The sequence below is a fragment of the Bos mutus genome, chromosome 16, assembly GCF_027580195.1.
Source record: "Bos mutus isolate GX-2022 chromosome 16, NWIPB_WYAK_1.1, whole genome shotgun sequence".
NCBI classification, from domain to species: Eukaryota; Metazoa; Chordata; class Mammalia; order Artiodactyla; family Bovidae; genus Bos; species Bos mutus.
The window spans coordinates 65,903,716-65,923,073 of record NC_091632.1 but is presented as its reverse complement, the minus strand read 5'-3'; the positions used below and the strand labels follow the sequence as shown (position 1 = coordinate 65,923,073).

At 40.7% G+C, this 19,358-nt stretch overlaps 1 protein-coding gene and 1 non-coding gene across 7 annotated transcripts in view; both read right to left on the bottom strand.

The window, feature by feature from the left end:
- ESRRG (estrogen related receptor gamma) overlaps positions 1–19,358 on the bottom strand; it is a 693,205-nt gene that overhangs the window by 315,415 nt on the left and 358,432 nt on the right. The window lies entirely within an intron of this gene.
- TRNAY-AUA (transfer RNA tyrosine (anticodon AUA)) lies at positions 14,131–14,202 on the bottom strand. The gene has a single exon. It is a non-coding gene; the product is annotated as a tRNA-Tyr (tRNA).

Sequence of the window (19,358 nt, the reverse complement as noted above, 5' to 3'; positions counted from 1 at the left end):
TTTCTGTGAACAGAGAAACACACACACTTTTTGGAAAATATATATATAAAATACTAGATTCAAATTCTGAGGTCCAATAGACAAGAGAGGTCCTAAAACACTACAATTATTTCAGATGATTTAAAAACAAAGGTATACTAGAAAAGTCATAGATACATGCGTACGTATAACTGAATCACTTTGCTGTACGCCTGAAACTAACATAATGTTGTTAATCAACTATACTCCAATATAAAGTAAAAGAGTTTAAAGGTATAATGAATTTTTCTGTGATTTGATTTCCCTAGCTTCAATGTAGTTAAGGAATTATCAAACAGATGATCACATCAATGTCTTACTGAATACACTCCATCTCTCAAAGATGACTATTTGGCCCCAGATTCCTTTCTTCCTTCCTCCTCCCTGTAGCCCCAAACCCCCACCAAAAAGCTTACCAGTTGCTTAGTCTGTGTGTTATTAATTCATGGAAATGCAAGTATTATTTAACTATAAAAATAAAAATCGCACTCAGGCGAGTCCTGAATTATTCATGCACTCTGATTTTACATAATTTGACCATCCCTCTTTTTATTGCTATTTCAGTTTCTATCACTAAACAATTCTCCGCTAGGTCCACCTTGGATTCCTGTGAACAAGGAGATAACACTTGCAAAATGTTCCCTCGGAGACGATGTTCTGAGCTGATGTCCAAACATTTACAGCCAGAGCCTAAACTATGAAAAACAGCAAGGAATACCCTCAGTGCCCAGAATGAAAAGTTGAGTCTTAACAAGACTGTTTTTTAAAATCAAATTTCTTTAGAATTTCAAAATCTGGGGTGACACAAAAGCTAGCAAAATGGAACCATCACAGGAATAGACCTTGGAGACGGCCATTGTCACTCTATGTTTTCATCGTGAGGACACACAGACCCAAGACATCATGGAAACACAATTAAGGCACTTAATGTGATTTTGCCATTAAGAGTTTCAATGGGCAATGTCCGTCTCCCTGTTTGGTAAGCAGCAGGAGGAAGAGAAGGAGTGCATCTGAACAAGTGTTGGGAAGATAAAATATAAGATTGGGAAGCAGCTTGCACCCGCAGCAAAATAGCAAGAGCTGGCAAGATGAGTCTTTATGGTGGCCAGTATTTTTGAAAGTCTCTATTGAATTTGTTACAACGTTGCTTCCGTTTTTAATGTTTTGGTTTTTTGGCCATCTTAGCTCCCCAACCAGGGATCGAACTGGCACCCTCTGCACTGGATGCCCAAGTTGCAACCACTGGACCACCAGGGAAGTCCCTATGACGGCCAACATTTTATTTTCTTAATTATTTTTAAAAAACCTTTTATTTTGTATTGGGATATCAGACACGACTGAGAAACAAACACCTTTTTGACTTCCCAAGTGGTGCTAGTGGTAAAGAGTCTGCCTGCCAATGCAGGAGACTCAAGAGGCATAAGTTTGATCTCTGAGTCGGGAAGATCCCCTGGAGGAGGAAATGGCAACCCATTCTAGTATTCCTGCCTGGAGAATCCCTAGGACAGAGGAGCCTGGCAGGCTACAGTAGAGGGGGGTGCAAAGAGTGGGATAGGATTGAGTGACTTAGCATATACCATAGCCGATCAACAATGTTGTGATCAATTCAGGTGAACAGCAAAGACACTCAGCCATACATACACATGTAAAATGGCCAATATTTTAGACATCACAATGTTAGGTGCCTGGCATGCTGCAGCCCATGGGGACGCAAAGAGTCAGACACCACTTAGCCAATAACAACAATGACAACAACAATATAACAGGGCACAGTTTGTGTAGGCCTGTATTTTACAAAGCAGGCTCTCTGAACTTCACCAGAATCTTGCTCAGAGTTGGAGGGAAAGGCTAGTCGTAGGAGTAACATCAGACAGAGTTGAACGGAGCAAGAAGAGACAGCAAAGAACCATGCCAGGCAGGACAAACCAGACAACTCAAAATAGTGATGAGCACAGCCTTGTCTAGCAAGAGCACAGTCTCCTTTTTCAAAATCACTGTTTACTGTTTTGCTCATTTCCAAAATATCATCTTTAGCAGGTCATTAAGGCAAGGAACTAGAAGTGTAAACTGAACCTTTGTGGCAACATTCTTGAAATGTTCGGTGTGAAGCATGGAAAAAGGGAAAAAAAAACCCCACACCACACAGATGGAAAATACTGTCATGAACTGACATGTTCTATTTAAAAACTGTTTGTCAGCCGTAGTTAAGTTGATGCTGTCAGCATGGCAACAAATCATAACATTTTGCATGTTTTGCTGCATGCTTGAAGCAGGCAGCGCACACAGCATGCCTTGATCATAGTTGGGTAGGGGGGAATTTAGGAACCAAGCAATCAGTGGAATAGAACAGAACAAGTCTGATCTGCTAGTCCCTAAAGGTCAGCCACCAGGGAAGAGGACAGTGCTATCTCTGATGCGTTATCTCTCTGTGTCTCTGAAAGAAAATTGCTGTTCAGAGAGAGATTTCAAAGAGGGAAGCCTGTAGCCCAGGAGTACTAAGGGGTATCCCTCCCCTATCTTGCTTGTTTGTTGTGTACCACTCAGTCATGTCTGACTCTTTGCAACCCCATGGACTGTAGCCCACCAGGCTCCTCTGTCCATAGAATTCTCAAGGCAAGAATAACCGGAGTATGTTGCCATTTCCTTCTTCAGGGGATCTTCCTGACCCAGGGATGGAACCTGGGTCTCCCACAGTGCAGGCAGATTCTTTACCGTAATATCTGCAATTAACATAGAGATCCAAGCCCTGTCAGAATGACATCCTCCTTTTTGGCTTTATCACAAGGGGAAAAAAGGGCAACGCTGAGTAATTATCAGCTAGTACCAGACTTGGGGGCCTCAGATCCATATGCCTGCTCTGGGATGGACAAGGCTACTATCTGGACAATCTGCTGGACAAGGCTACAATCTGGACAATCTGCTCTCCTCTGTTTCCTGGACCCAGGAGGAGACTGCATTCCCCAGGCCAGCAGCTGACAAGCCACATGACCACTCTTCAGACAAGGACTGATGAGCAACAGTGCAACTTCCACCTCATGTACTTGGGGGAAAAAAGATCTGACGTGGACTTTGACCTTGTTGCCTTTCCTTGGCTGACATGACCAAGGTCAGGGCCACCTTAGAGGCTGGGGATGGCAAAACCACTGGCAATCGGGCTTGCTAAAGCCCTGTGGGGCAGGGCCACCTACTCACCTCCAGCATTTGCTTTAGTCTTTCACAGGAGAGAGGAGCAAATTTATCATTTGTTTTTATTTAAGAAAATTTATTTCTATATTTATTTAAGAAAATTTATTTCTATATTTTATTTAAGAAAATTTATTTCTATATTTTATTTAAGAAAATTTATTTCTACATTTTATTTAAGAAAATTTATTTCTATATTGTAATTTATTTCTACATGTCCAATTTATAAGACTGCTGTTCAGTCCCTAAGTTGTGTCTGACTTTGACCCTATGGACTGTAAGCACGCCAGGCCTCCCCATCCTTCACTATTTCCCAGAGTTTTATAAGACTACATAGTATTTATTATTCTGCTTCTGGATGGAATGATTTGCATTGTTTATGGAGACAGATTCAAGGCATGACAATTCAGAAAGCAGGTTTTTAACAATCCTAAGGAGTATGTTGGGTACTATTGCCCTCTTTTTTTTTTTGGTCACTTTTTATTTTATACTGGAGTATAGTTAATTAACAGTGTTGTATTAATTTCAGGTACACAACAAAGTAATTCATTCATATATTCTTTTTCAATTCTTTCCCCTGTTAGGTTGTTACAGAATATTGAGCAGTGTTCCTGTGCCATACAGTACATCCTTGTTGGTTATCCATTTTTTAAAATAGCAGTGTGTACATGTTAACCCCAAACTCCCTAAATATCCCTCCCTCTACCCTTCCCTCTGATAACCATAAGTTTGTTCTCTAAGTCTGTGTGTCTAGAAAGGAACATTTATATTCTTTACTCTGCACTATTTTGGAGTGTTTGTTATACAAGTTTATTAACCATGACTCATTCAGGTCCTGAATCTAACACTGGACAGTTTGATGCCTTGGAAAAGTCAAACACTTTTGAGCCTCTTTTCCACCTGTACAATGGGCACAATTCATATTTGCCCTTATTGGTTTAATGTTTTTATTTTGACTGCGCGGGTTTTTGTTGCCACGCACGGGCTTTCTCTAGTTGCAGTGAGTGGGTTTAGTTGCCCAGCGGCATGTGGGATCTTACTTCCCCACCCAGGGATCGAACCCACGTCCCCTGCATTGGAAGGCAGATTCTAAACCACTGGACCACCACCACTTGCCCTTTTTTAACCTAAAGGAATATGGACATAAGTAATTTGTAAAATGCTGTTATACAAATATAAAGTAGAAGCTAACATAGGAATTTGAAGGAAAAACCAATTCCTTCTAGCTGGAGTGATCACAGGAGATTAAAGAGAAGAAGCTGAGGGGCAGGAGGTGGGAGGGAGATTCAAGAGGAAAGGGATTACGTGTATACCTATAGCTGATTCATATTGATGTATGCCAAAAGCCAACACAATATTGTAAAGCAATTGCCCTCCAATTAAAAATAAATAAATTTTAAATTTATGTAGATTCTTCCCTCATGCACTTTATAGAGAAACAAACAAATTAAAAAAAAAAAATCTTCCAAAGAAGAGAAGTTGAGCGAAATCTTAGTAACATTGGATAGAATTTTAACTTGCAAGGAGGATGTACAAGGATGGAGAAAAAGCAGAGGACAATATTTGAAATAAAGACTGCATTTTTCAGAGTAGGTAGCAGGCAGTTTGACTATAGTTAAGGAATCTAATAGAAGGGTAATAGGAAATAAGGCCGGAGAAGGAAATGGCAACCCACTCCAGTGTTCTTGCCTGGAGAATCCCAGGAACGGCAGAGCCTGGTGGGCTGCTGTCTCTGGGGTCGCACAGAGTCGGACATGACTGAAGAGACTTAGCAGCAAGAAGTAAGGCTAGAAAGATAAGTTTGAGAGCTGGATGTAGGAGGGTAAGAGAGCCTTGAACACTAGGACAGTGAATTCGATTGATCCTGGTAGTGGGGGTAACTCATCCTCTTTACCTATGCTTGGTTGAGGACAATCACTGGCTTGAGACACTGTTCTGTAGAGATGCAGTGCTAGGATCTGGGAGAGTTAACTTGCGATCTGAATGGAAAGACCGAGAGAATCCAAGATGCCAATCTGGACTCTTAGCCCTGTGGAGCCACTGAACAAACCTGGAAGCACTTATCTCTACCCTTCCTGTGATATGGGATAACTAAATGCTTATTTTTCATCCAACACTAATTGCCATTTCTGTTACTTGCAGCAGAAACATTTTAATTTTTTTAAGAGTCTTTATTGAATTTGTTACAATATTGCTTCTGTTTTATGTTTTTTTGGTCTTCTGTCCATGAAGCATGTGGGAACTTAGCTGCCACACCAGGGATGAAACCCACACCCTTGCTCTGGAAGGTGAAGTCTTAACCACTAGACTGCTAGGGAAGTCCCCAAAAGCATTTTTAAAGAGTAAGCAGTGTAAGTGGTTCACTTAGAACCATGGAGAACAATGAATTAACATCTGGAAAAAATATTTGATCTCTGAAAAGATTATTTGCAAAACCATCACTTTAATTCCTCAGACATACACCCTTCATGATCAATACACTGAGCTATTCTGTTTGTTGTTCAGTCACCAAGTCATGTCCGACTCTGAAACCTCATGGACGGCAGCACACCAGGCTTGCCTGTCCCTCACCGCCATCACAAAAACATTCTGAGATATATTTACAGAAGCAATCTAGAAATGGACTTTATAAGAAAGAAACTTTTTTCACTGATAAGTTTTACTTACAAGCATAGCACTTTTACGTTTGTAAACTGTATAAAAATTACAAATATTCAGAAAAAAGTCAGCCTGTAGAAAACGATTTTTAGAAAACTTTAGACCTAAGAAAACCTAGATAAATCAACTATCTCTTCTTCATAACTTTACAGAGGAGAAATTCAGGCTGTATCATATTACATGCCTTGCTAAAACCCATGACTAGAACACCCAGCCTTTACTATTTTTTCTCCCACAAAATATCACAGTTTAGCTGCTCTGCTGTCAACTAGAATTTCTTTTTGTTCCTAGTATAAGAAATACAGGACAAATGTATTATAAAGATCAAAGAGGGAAGGTCAGGTGACCCGGCATTACCTATAACTACTATGCATTTTACCAGGAGCATATGAATCTAAATTTGAAATGGGATATTTGAGTAATATTTAGACCAACAGGACCTATCCAAGCACATATGCATGGAGCAGAAGCATGTTGTCAGTATTCTTCATTATCTCCATGACGCCCATGCATAACTTGCTAAATATTTCATTTTGTATCATGTCCTCTATCTGGCCATTTCCCTAGATCTAGTCCCAAATTAAGCAAGGATTGGAAGTCATTCTGAGCATAAGTAGAGTACTAGAAAGTAATACCAATGTCATTTGTTCTTCCTCTCTCTTTAGCTTCTCCTCTCCATGTACTCCCTAGGTTCTTGCCAGGTTAAAGCGGAGGAAGATCAGGAGAGAAAAGCTGTTTTTTATATTTAAAACCCTCAACCACTGCTTCAGAAACAAATATTCAGAAGAAAGGGAGAGATACAAATCAGATCTTTTACATCCGTGAAGGAAACTTGGGGTGGAGGCCCACAGGAAAAACGCATAGAGTACTCTTGGTGTGTTTCCTCAGCTTGAATAAATGCTATTTAATAGGTGTCTTTATGTAAAATAATTCAGTCTTTGAGAGGAGAAATAAGCAGCAGAATTTGATGCTTTAGCCCAAATCAGTAGTTTTATAAATATGGTGGCGAAATTTTTTCTTAGATGATCGTACAACAAACCCTTCACTGCTTTGTTAAATAGAATGCTTGATAAAGAAAAACTGGTCGGCTGTGGTTGATTCTGAGGCTGTATCACAGGAACCACGGAAGGGACTCATTCAAGTACGGCCTCTCCTGCAGTCCCCATTTCAATTTTCATAAGGCACGGGGATCCCTTAGTGGAAAAGAATCGCTCGAAGTCTGCTGCTGATGGGAATATGATCAGTGACCTTAAATCCTTTTCTTTGCAAAATCAGAGTCATGTCATACAGAATTCAGAATTTCTAACAAATTTTCCAGACAGATTTTCTCAGCTGCTGTCCCTTCTGGCTGGCCCATCTTTCTTTCATGTTTACCACCCGATCCCCAAATACAACCCTTTTCTTCCCAGGGTGGTTGCTAACATCTGGATATTTTTGATCACACTTCTTTTACTGCTAATCTTGGAGACTCAGCAGGTCAGTATTTTTTTTTTTTTTTGGCCATGGCTCATGGCTTATGGAATCTCAGTTCCCTGACCAGGGACTGAACCCTGGCCGTGGAAGTGAAAGCCTGGAATACTGATCACTAGGCCACCAGGGAATTTTGGAGCAGGTCTGTGTTTGGACGGAAGACTGTGATGGTAGGTGTCCTAAATGCCCCCTCCCCAAATTCCCCCTTCTATGTTTGTATCTGTGTATAGTGCTCAGTTGCTCAGTCATGTCTGACTCTTTATGACTCACCAGACAGTAGTCCTCCAGGCTCCTCTGTCCACGGGATTCTCCAGGCAAGAATACTGGAGTGGGTTGCCATTTCCTATTCCAGGGAATCTTCCTGACCCAGGGATCTCTTGCGCCTCCTGCATTTACTACTGAGCCACCTGGGAAGCCCCATCTTTGTATGGGCCCCCCCCATACTGTACCAGGATCAGTCTGTGTGACCAATAGAACACCACAGAAATTATGGCATGTCACTTCTGAGGCTGGATTATAAAAGACACTGTGGCTTCTTCTTTGGCCTCCTTTTCTCCCTAATTGTGAGCTTTGGGGAAAGTCAGCTGCCTCACCCTGAGCAGCCATCTGGAGAACTCCACGTGGTGAGGAGCTGAGGCCCTCCAGCTGGGAACCAGAGAAGGGAACTTGGAAGGAAACCCTCCTGCTCGGTCATGACTTCAGAGGACCTCAGTCCTGGCTACCAGCTTGACTGAAACCTCATGGGAGACCTGGAGCCAGAAGTAGACACCTACGATGCTCCCAGACTTTGGACTCTAAGAAGCTTCATGAGGTAACAGACAGCTCCTGTCTTAAGCCATTACATTTACTAGTAATTTGTTCTGCAGCTTTAATGCATGCTAACAGGCACTGTAGGGCTTTTGGTTTTGTTTTCTTTTCTTCTAATCTTTAAGTAACTTGAGGATAGGAGCCATATCTTATTCATCTTCAGGTTCAGTAGCGTGCCTTAGGACAGAGCAGATCCAATAACCATTTTCTGAATGAATGATCATCTCCTTCCTGTTTTTATCATTAAAGTAAATTCAATGACAATTACACTTCCAGACTTCTGGCTTAACTGAAGATTTTTTTTTTAATAATGTGGTTTCACCCAGAGAATATAGAAAAGGGGAAAAAAATCTGAAATGAGATCACCTTTCAAAGGCTCCAATTTTTTTTAATGCTCCCACCATTAAGAGTTCAATATAAATTTACAATAAGGCTCAGCGAGCAATTTAGGAAGCCTTGGCCTGCTGCCTTATATAAGCATTTGTGATTACAAACTAAAACTTGGCCTTGCCAGCTAAGACATGACAGCAAGATGGGAAAGACTAAAGGCTGATGTAAGTGTGAAAAAAATAAGCTCCTGGAGCTCTTGGGTCTCAGGGGACAGTAGAATAATTCTCAAGATGACCTGGGGAAGCCACTCCTAAAGGTTAAGTGTCCCTTGGTAACTTGACAGCTTGGGGAGAAGCAGGGATCAACACCTTCCCAGCTTTGTCTGTAGGTGCGAACTGTAAATAATTCATGATATATCCATCCCTCCAGATCCACCAACCCCCAAATTCTAAAGTATTCCTATTGGGAAAACACAGCTTAATGAGTGGGTACAAGAACCACTCTTACCATGCTGAGAAATGAAGATGCACCCATTCAGTTCAGTTCAGTTGCTCAGTCGTGTCTGACTCTTTGCAACCCCATGGAGTACAGCATGCCAGGGTTCCTGTCCATCACAGCTCCTGGAGCTTGCTCAAACTCATGTCCATCAAGTTGCTGAAGCCATCCAACATCTCATCCTCTATCATCCCCTTCTTCTCCTGCCTTCAATCTTTCCCAGCATCAGGGTCTTTTCCAGTGAGTCAGTTCTTCGCGTCAGGTGGCCAAAGTATTGGAGTTTCAGCATTAGCATCAGTCCACCCAGTGAATATTCAGGACTGATTGCCTTTAGAATTGACTGGTTTAATCTTGCCATTAGGAAGCCTCTTAGGAGACATGCATGACATTTACTAACAGGGCAACATTTTTTTTCCCCACTGACTACACCCCTTTCCTAGGGCTTCCCAGGTGGCTCAGCGGTAAAGAATCTACCTGCCAATACAGGAAACTCGAGTTCGATCCCTGGGTTGAGAATATCCCGTGGAGGAGGAAATGGTAACCTACTCTAGTATTCTTGCCTTGGCAATCCCGTGGACAGAGGAGCCTGGTGGGCTATAGTCCATGGGATTGCAAAGAGTTGAACATGACTTAAGAGATTAAACAATAACAAACCCCTTCCCTAGACAGTGATCTCTTCTGGGAGAGAGTTACTGTAGTTATTACTTACGTATATTAGTAAGTATTATCATTACTTTGTACTGAGTACAAGAAGAAAAGTAAAAGTTTTGCTCAGCACAGTTGAAGTTTGACCAAAGAAAAGTTCAAGGTGCATGAATGAAAAAACAAAACTTTCACTGGGAAATCATTTCCATGGATTGCATGAACTGTATCTTTAGGGACTTGGGTAAGTGCTAGTCTTCTTTTGGGAAAGAAAAGACTCAAGAAAAGCTGTCTTCCTTTCCTTCACTCTCAACTAGCTGACAAACAAATACAGCTCAAGAAACCAAGAGTCAGAATCATTTCTTTGTCATTTTAAAAAAATCACTAAAATATTAAAAGAGGAAAGAACCGGCTAGGGTCGTACAAGAAAGGGCCCCAGGTTCAGTTAATTTCCATTCCAGATAACAAGCTAGAATTCCTGCATCACTTGACAAAAGACTGCTTACTCTAAAAAATGAGAGGACTGCCCCAAAGGCATAAAGTAACATGCTCCGAGGACTAAACTTTAAAACCAACAGACTCGGAAAAATAAAATGACAGCTCTGTTCCTTAATTACAACTGTTTTTCCACTAAAATAAACAGACAAATAATCAGACTCTGTAATACATTAACTTTTAACATCTTTTTAAAAAACACAATCACATATATAAGAAAACAAAGGTGATTTTAAATGTAGGATCCTGGAACTTTGATTTCAAGAAGGTAAAGACTTTTCTGTCCCCTTCATCTTAGAAATTATCTGCAATACAACAATACAAACAGAAACACATCCTCCATCATTGATAAAAATAGACGTACTTGAGCCTGAACTATGGTGCAGGAAGTTGAAAAGCAGAGTTCAGAGGAATAAATGTTCAAGAGAGACAAGGAAGTGAACTACAAACACAGACAAAATGGGATGCCAACAAGAAGCAGGACTCTACACTCTGAAAGCTCAGGAGTCAAGGGCATTGGGTATACCTAGCATCCCTTGCTGAAAATGAGGGCATTGCAGGAAAGCCTGCATTACCCTCATTACCCCCCACCCCCTCAACCAGGCTCCCAGGATTTTCTCAGGCAATTGTATATCCCCAAAGCAAGACACTGGAGGACTTGGAAAGAACAGAAGGATCTAGAGAAAAGACCAACAAACACCAGCACTTTGGGATTCTCTCAAGAACAACAACAAAACTGATCTACAAAATCACCCTAGAATAAAGGCAACCCATTCACGATCTCTATTCACAAAGCCATCAACTCACCTTCACTTTTTTAGGGCCTCACTTTTAAATACGAACAGAACAAAAATAAACAAATGGGACCTAATTAACCTTAAAAGCTTCTGCACATCAAAGGAAACTATTAGCAAGGTGAAAAGACAGCCTTCAGAATGGGAGAAAATAATAGCAGATGAAGCAACCGACAAACAACTAATCTCAAAAATATACAAGCAACTCCTACAGCTCAACTCCAGAAAAATAAATGACCCAATCAAAAAATGGGCCAAAGAACTAAATAGACATTTCTCCAAAGAAGACATACAGATGGCTAACAAACACATGAAAAGATGTTCAACATCACTCATTATCAGAGAAATGCAAATCAAAACCACTATGAGGTACCATTTCACACCAGTCAGAATGGCTGCGATCCAAAAGTCTACAAATAATAAATGCTGGAGAGGGTGTGGAGAAAAGGGAACCCTCTTACACTGTTGGTGGGAATGCAAACTAGTACAGCCACTATGGAGAACAGTGTGGAGATTCCTTAAAAAACTGGAAATAGAACTGCCTTATGACCCAGCAATCCCACTGCTGGGCATACACACTGAGGAAACCAGAAGGGAAAGAGACACGTGTACCCCAATGTTCATCGCAGCACTGTTCATAATAGTCAGGAGATGGAAACAACCTAGATGTCCATCAGCAGATGAATGGATAAGAAAGCTATGGTACATATACACAATGGAGTATTACTCAGCCATTAAAAAGAATACATTTGAATCAGTTCTAATGAGGTGGATGAAACTGGAGCCTATTATACAGAGTGAAGTAAGCCAGAAAGAAAAACACCAATACAGTATATTAACGCATATATATGGAATTTAGAAAGATGGTAACAATAACCCTTGTACGAGACAGCAAAAGAGACACTGATATATAGAACAGTCTTATGGACTCTGTGGGAGAGGGAGAGGGTGGGAAGATTTGGGAGAATGGCATTGAAACTGTAAAATATCATGTATGAAACGAGTCACCAGTCCAGGTTCGATTCACGATACTGGATGCTTGGGGCTAGTGCACTGGGACGACCCAGAGGGATGGTATGGGGAGGGAGGAGGGAGGAGGGTTCAGGATGGGGAACACATGTATACCTGTAGCGGATTCATTTTGATATTTGGCAAAACTAATACAATTATGTAAAGTTTAAAAAAAAAAAAATCCTGGTCAGGGAATGAGAACCCACATGCCACAGTGAAGATGGAAGATTTCATGTGCCTCAATTAAGATCTGGTGCAGCCAAATAAGTAAAGAAATAAATCTGCAGGAAAGTTGTGAAGATAGTACCAGAGCGCTCCCTTCCGTACACCTGGTATCCAGTCTCTAACTTTCCACATGTTACATTAGTAAGGGTACATTTGTCACATCTAATGAACCCCTGTTGATGCATGATTATTAACTAAACTTCTTATTTACTCAAATGTTCTTAATTTGTACCTATTGTTCTTCTGCTCCAGGACCCATCTACGATATCACATCATATTTAGTTATCATGAGGCTTCAGGTTTCTCTAACATTCCTCAGACTTTGTTTTCAATGATCTCGACAGTATTGAGGAGTTCTGGTTAAGGACTCAATAGAATCTCCACTGAGATTTGCTTGAGGTTTGTTGCATATTTAGATTGGGGTGATGGGTTTGGGGCCAGAAGACCACAGAGGTAAAGTGCCATCTCAATGGTACATACTATTGACATGATTTATGATGGTTGGGCTGACCTTGGTCACCTGGAAGAGGCCTTCTTTGTCAAGTTGCTCCTGCCTCCAGTGTGAAGTTTCTCTTCCCCATCCCTTTTTCCATAGCGTATTTCTGGGAAGGCAGTCACTATGCATGGCCCATACATAAGAAGTGGGCAGCTATGTTCCTCTTGCTTCAGAGCAAAGTATCCATAGAGATTATTTTGAATTCTTCTCAGCATCACTTTTGACTAGTCTTTTGCCCTTGATCTCCATTCCAGGCATTTTCTCAATAAGTAAGCAGTACAAGGGGATTCAGTGCAGATATGGCTACTCCAAACCCTGACTCTTTTGATGGAGATAAAACAGACTGAATTATTCCTGGTATCTTAGAGCTTCCTTCTTTCTTTCCCTTCTTCAACAAATTTGTGGTGTCTGCTATACATTAGGGCTTGCATTAACTTTAGGAACAGGGCTAAGTCACAGAAATATGAGGGCTCAAAGATTATTAACAGTAGTCTCTAATTTAGCTAAGGAGTCAGAGAAGGCTTCTTGGAGACCATGACTTCTGAGTTAAAATCTGGTGGGGAGAAATATGTCTATGAAAGGGAGATATAAGAGAAGAGAAAAGTCTATTTAGGTCTTCCACCCATTTTTTTCATTTTTTGAGCACTCAAAGCCACTAAGAGAAATGTAAATCAAATCTACAACAAGGTATCATCTAACACCAGTCAGATAGGTCATCATCAAAAAAATCTACAAACAATAAATCCCGGAGAGAATGTGGAGAAAAGGGAACCCTCCTACACTGTTGGTGGAAATGTACAGATAACTTGATGCAGCCACTATGGAGAACAGAATGGAGATTCCTTAACAAAACTAAAAATAGAATAACCACATGACCCAGCATATATCTGGAGAAAGCCATAATTCAAAAAGATACACACACCCCAGTGTTCATTGTAGCACTGTTTACAATAGCCGGCACATGGAAGCAACCTAGATGTCCATCAGCAGAGGAATGGATAAAGAGGATGTGGTACATATATACAATGGAATATTACTCAGCCAAAAAAGAACAAAGTTGTGGCATTTTCAGAGATGTGGATGGACCTAGAGACTGTCATCCAGAATGAAGTAAGTCAGGAAGAATAAAACAGGAAGAGTAAAACTGCTCATATGTGGAATCTAGAAAAATGGAACAGATGACTATTCACAAAGCAGAAATAGACACAGATCTAGAGAATAAACTTCTGGGGGAAGAGGAGATGCAATGAATTGGGAGATTGGAACTGACATATATACACCTCTAGTTTATAATAGATGACTAATGAAACCCTACGATATAGCACAGGAAACTCTACTCAATCCACTGTGGTGACCTAAATGGGAAAGTGAAAGTGAAAGTGAAGTCGCTCAGTCGTGTCCAACTCTTTGCGACGTCATGGACTGTAGCCTACCAGGCTGCTCCATCCATGGGATTCTCCAGGCAAGAATACTGGAGTGGGGTGCCATTTCCTTCTCCAGGAGATTTTCCCAACCCAGGGATTGAACCCAGGTCTTCTGCATTATAGGCAGACGCTTTACCATCTAAGCCACCAGGGAAGCTCCCAAACTAAATGGGAAGGCAACTAAAAAAGAAGGGATATATGTATACATATAACTGATTCACTTTGCTGTACAGCAGAGACTAAAACAACATTGTAAAGGAGCTATACTCCAATAAAAAAAAAATTTAAAAAAAAAGAGAGAGAGAGAAAGGAGAGAACATTCTAGATGGAGGGACAGCGTGAGCAAAAGCTCTGACAGGGGAGGGAGTGTGGGGGGAAGTTCTGCAGAACCACGAGCAAGGGAGATAGGGGGAAGGGGGCGTCTGGGGCCAGGAAGGGCTGACTCCTGAGAATCCACAAGCAACACGTGGTCACTAAGAGCAGGACTGTGCCTTGGATAGAGACGTTTTCAAACGATTATTAAGTCTGCCAAAGGCAGAATCTTCCTGGGCAGAAGGAATGGATGCAGGACAGCCAGTTAGGAGGCCTTTACTGAGTCTTAAGAGGAGGTGATGCGAGCTTGGCCTAAGACTGGGACAGTGTGGGGAGGGACAAAGAGGGATACACATATACCTGCCTCATGGAGTTCTGTGAGGTCATGAGTTAATAAGCACAAAGCATTTAAGCAAGTGCCTGCCTTATACTAACTGCTTATAATAATAATACTGCTTATATGATCTTGAATAGACATCAAAATGGGAATCAACCCCCTCACCAACAAAATGAAGAGGCTTGGCTATATAATATCCAAGATCTTCTCTAACCCTAAAGAGTTAATATTCTTAGCCATTATTCTTTGCTAGTTTGAGGACTGTCAGCTCTTATGTGTGCTGTTCCCCAAGAGCTGCCTAAGTAAATGTTACCTTCACTTGGTTACCCTATACCATTGCAATACCATCAGACCTTTTCAAAGAAGTGACAGTGGGCAAAAGGTAAATATGTAACTGATTTTTCATTCCTAAACATTTCACATTCTGTAGAATTGGTCATGCATTTCTACCCATTATACCATCAACTATCTTGTTATTTCTGCCAGGTCTAGAAAGTATTTCAGGAGTAAATCTACCCTAGTAAACTTTAAACACTCAGAGATGCCACCAACACCTGTGGAAGCACAACTTAAATGTTAAATCTGATTTCTCAGGGTAGCTGCTGCTGCTGCTGCTGCTAAGTCGCTTCAATCGTGTCCGACTCTGTGCGACCCCATAGACAGCAGCCCACCAGGCTTCCCCATCCCTGGGATTCTCCAGGCAAGAACACTGGAGTGGGTTGCCATTTCCTTCTCCAATGCATGAAAGTGAAAAGTGAAAGTGAAGTCGTTCAGTCGTGTCCGACTCCTAGCGACCCCATGGACTGCAGCCTTCCTGGCTCCTCCATCCATGGGATTTTCCAGGCAAGAGTACTGGAGTGGGATGCCATTGCCTTCTCTGTCTCAGGGTACAGGGGGTCATTATAATCACTGAATCAGTGAAGAATGGAAAGCACTAAATGGGTCTGACATCTTGCTAGGATTTATTGTCAGTACAAAGAACACAAGTCCCTGTCTTCAAGGAGCTTACAGTTTATCTCAGGGGAAAGATTATACAATTATATGTTGTATAATCCATATACAACATAAGATTATAGAAATTATGAATGGTTTCTCAATTCAGACTCTAGACAGTGGAAAGAATTCAGAGGAGAGGGAATGAAAGCCATATAATGATCAAAAAGAGTCAAGAACATTGAGATATATTATCACAGTGAAGTTTTTACTTCAAAAACTTTGGAAAATCTCAACCAAAAGGATAAAATGTATTCTGTGAACTCTTGTCAAAGCTTACATCCTTCATACAAACTAGAAAAAAGAATACACAAGCATTCCAGATTCTTCTACTAAACTGGGTAAATTTATCTGTAATGATAACTGTAAATACCCCATTTGTCATTAATTTAGAATGATCACTTACATAGCCTGAGAAATGTGTGATATTCTTGAGAACCATGTGATATCCTCCTAAACCCACATTTATTTGTAAATAAAACTATCTTAATCTATTACACACAGGGAGGAGGAATCTCACTACCTTTCAAATAAAATTACACTAAAACAAAGACAGGAAATAGAAATTTCTAAAGGTGAGAAAAATAAAAATTCAGTTGTAAATGAGCGAACATCACAAGTAAATTTAAGGTACTAAAACAGATGATTTTACTGAAAATTTAACACCTCTCAACACAGCTATCTGCCCAGTGGTCAGGAAACCAATAACATCTTGTCAGCAATGCTCCAAGTACATCAGTGACACAGATTCTAAAAACAACAAAAGCAAAACAACAAAACAACAAAAGCAGTGTACATACGACCCTAGCCATCGGCTCACACGTTTTTCTCAACTGCCCTTTCCTGGCTCATTTCTAACACCGAGGAATTCGCAAATAGCACGAAGAACACAGGCTGGTGGGAAACGCAGGGGGACAATGTAGATAATTTTGAAAGGCAAGCAAGAAATATTTCAAACAATGTGGGAACATTTAAGAAACATCTTTTCAAACTTGTAATTGATAAACTGGGGTATATGTGGGGGGGAGTGGTTAAAACTCAGGAAAGTATCCCTTTAATAATGAATAAGTCATTACATACAGTGTTCTATTTTAATAAGAAACATCATTTTCTCAAATTAGAACACCAAAGCAGGGGTCTTTAATTACTTTTGGGCCAGAGGCTCCTTTGAGGATCTGATGAAAGTCAGACATTTTCCTCTGAAAACTACATGCTCTCACAAATTTAGCATTCAAATTTCAACATAATTTATGGACTCACATCTCTGCCCAACATCAAATCCACCCCTCTATGGGTTCGCCATTGTCTTGTAGGCTCACGTGTTAAAGGCTTATAAGCCCCCGATTTTATAAACTAGTGTGCTATTGAAACATGCTTAAGACCTTGGAACAAGACTATGTGTATGCATAACTGAATTACTTTACATCTGTACATCTGAAACTAACACAACATTGTAAATCCACTCTTGTTGTTATTCAGTCACTAAGTCGTGTCCGACTCTTTGCAACCCCATGGACTGAGGCATGCCAAGCTTCCCTGTCCTCCACTATCTTCTGGAGTTTGCTCAAACCCACGTGCACTGAGTTAGTGATGCCATCCAACTATCTCATTCTCTGTTGCCCCTTTCTCCTCCTGCCCTCAATCTTTCCCATCAACAGGGTCTTTTCCAATGAGTCGTCTCTTCGAATCAGGTAGCTTATGTACTGGAGCTTCAGCTTCAGCACCAGTCCTTCCAATGAATATTCAGGGTTGATTTCCTTTAGGATGGACTGATTTCATCTCCTTGCTGTCCAAGGGACTCTCAAGAGTTTTCTCGAGCACCACAATTCGAAAGCATCAACTCTTTACCATTCAGCCTTCTGTCTAGTCCAACTCTCACATTCCTACATGACTACTTGAAAAACCATTGCTTTGACTATATGGACTTTTGTCAGCAAAGTGATGTCTCTGCTTTTTAATATGCTGTCTAGGTTTGTCATAGCTTTTCTTCCAAGGAGTAAACTTCTTTTAATTTCGTGGCTATAGTCACTGTCCGCAGCAATTTTGGAGCCCAAGAAAAGAATATCTGTCACTGTTTCCACATTTTCCCCATCTATTTGCCATGAGGTGATGGAACCAGATGTCATGATCTTTGTTTTTTGAATATTTAGTTTTAAGCCAGTTTTTTCACTCTCCTCTTTCACCTTCACCCAGAGGCTCTTTAGTTCCTCGTCGCTTTCTGCTGTTAGAGTAGTATCATCTGCATATCGGAAGTTGTTGATATTTCTCCTGGCAATCTTGATCCCAGCTTGGGATTCATCCAGTCTGGCATTTCACATTATGTATTCTACATAGAAGTTAAGTACGCAGGGTGACAATATAAAACCTTGATATACTCCTTTCCCAATTCTGAACCAGTCTATTGTTCCATGTCTGGTTGTAACTTGTTTCTTGACCTGCACACAGATTTCTCAGGAGACAGGTAAGGTGGTCTGGTACTGTCTCTTTAAGAATTTTCCACAGTTTGTTGTGATCCACACAGTCAAAAGTTTTAGTGTAGTCAACAAAGTCAAAATAGATATTTTTCTGGAATTCCCATGCTTTTTCTATGATGTTAGCAATTTGATCTCTGGTTCCTCTGCCCTTTTCTAAATCCAACTTGTACATTTGGAAATTCTTGATAACATATTATTGAAGTCTAGCTTGAAGGATTTTGAGCATAATCTTGCTAGCATGTGAAATGAGCATAACTGTATGGTAGTTTGAACATTCTTTGGCATTGCCCTTTTTGGGGACTGGAATGAAAACTGACCTTTTCTAGTCCTGTGGCCACTGCTGAGTTTCCCATATTTGCTGACATACTGAGTGCAGCACTTCAACAGCATCATCTTTTAGGATTGGAAATAGCTCAGCTGGAATGCCATCATCTCCACCAGCTTTGTTTTGTAGCAGTGCTTCCTAAGACCCACTTGACTTCACACTCCAAGATATCTGGCTCTAGGTGAGTGAGCATACCATTGTGGTTATGTAGGTCATTAGACTTTTTAGATAGCTCTTCTGTGTATTCTTGCCACCTCCTTTTAATCTCTCTGCTTCTGTTAGGTCCTTGCTGTTTCTGTCCTTTATTGTGCCCATCTTTGCATGAAATGTTTCCTTGATATCTCCAATTTTCTTGAAGAGATCTCTAGTCTTTCCCATCCTATTGTTTTCCTCTATTTGCACTGTTCACTTAAGAAGACCTTCTTGTCTCTCCCCACTAAAATCAACTACACTCCAACATAAAATTAAATTAAAAATTGAAAAAAAAACACATATTATTGAATAGAACACATATTCAAAAAAGCACTTCATTTTACTGATTGTGTGGTATACAATGTTATCCATTTAATTTCTTACCAATTCTTGGTCATCACCAATTCTTGGAACTCATTTCTCCCTGTTTTTCCATTTTGGTTCTCAGTCCATGCATTTTCAGCATTCTGTTCCTCAAAACTACTTAGCAAGAACAAAACGGAGAAAAAAATGTTTCAAAGATGAGAGGAAAACCAGTCACTTGTGCTCTTGGCAGCCCTGGTCATTGGTTTAGTTGTTTATTTATTCAGTCAACAACTTGAGGGTCGACTATGTATCAGGAGCGGGGAGGCAGCAGGCTTGAAAAAGAGAAAGCTGCCCCCTCTCCAGTGCGCCCC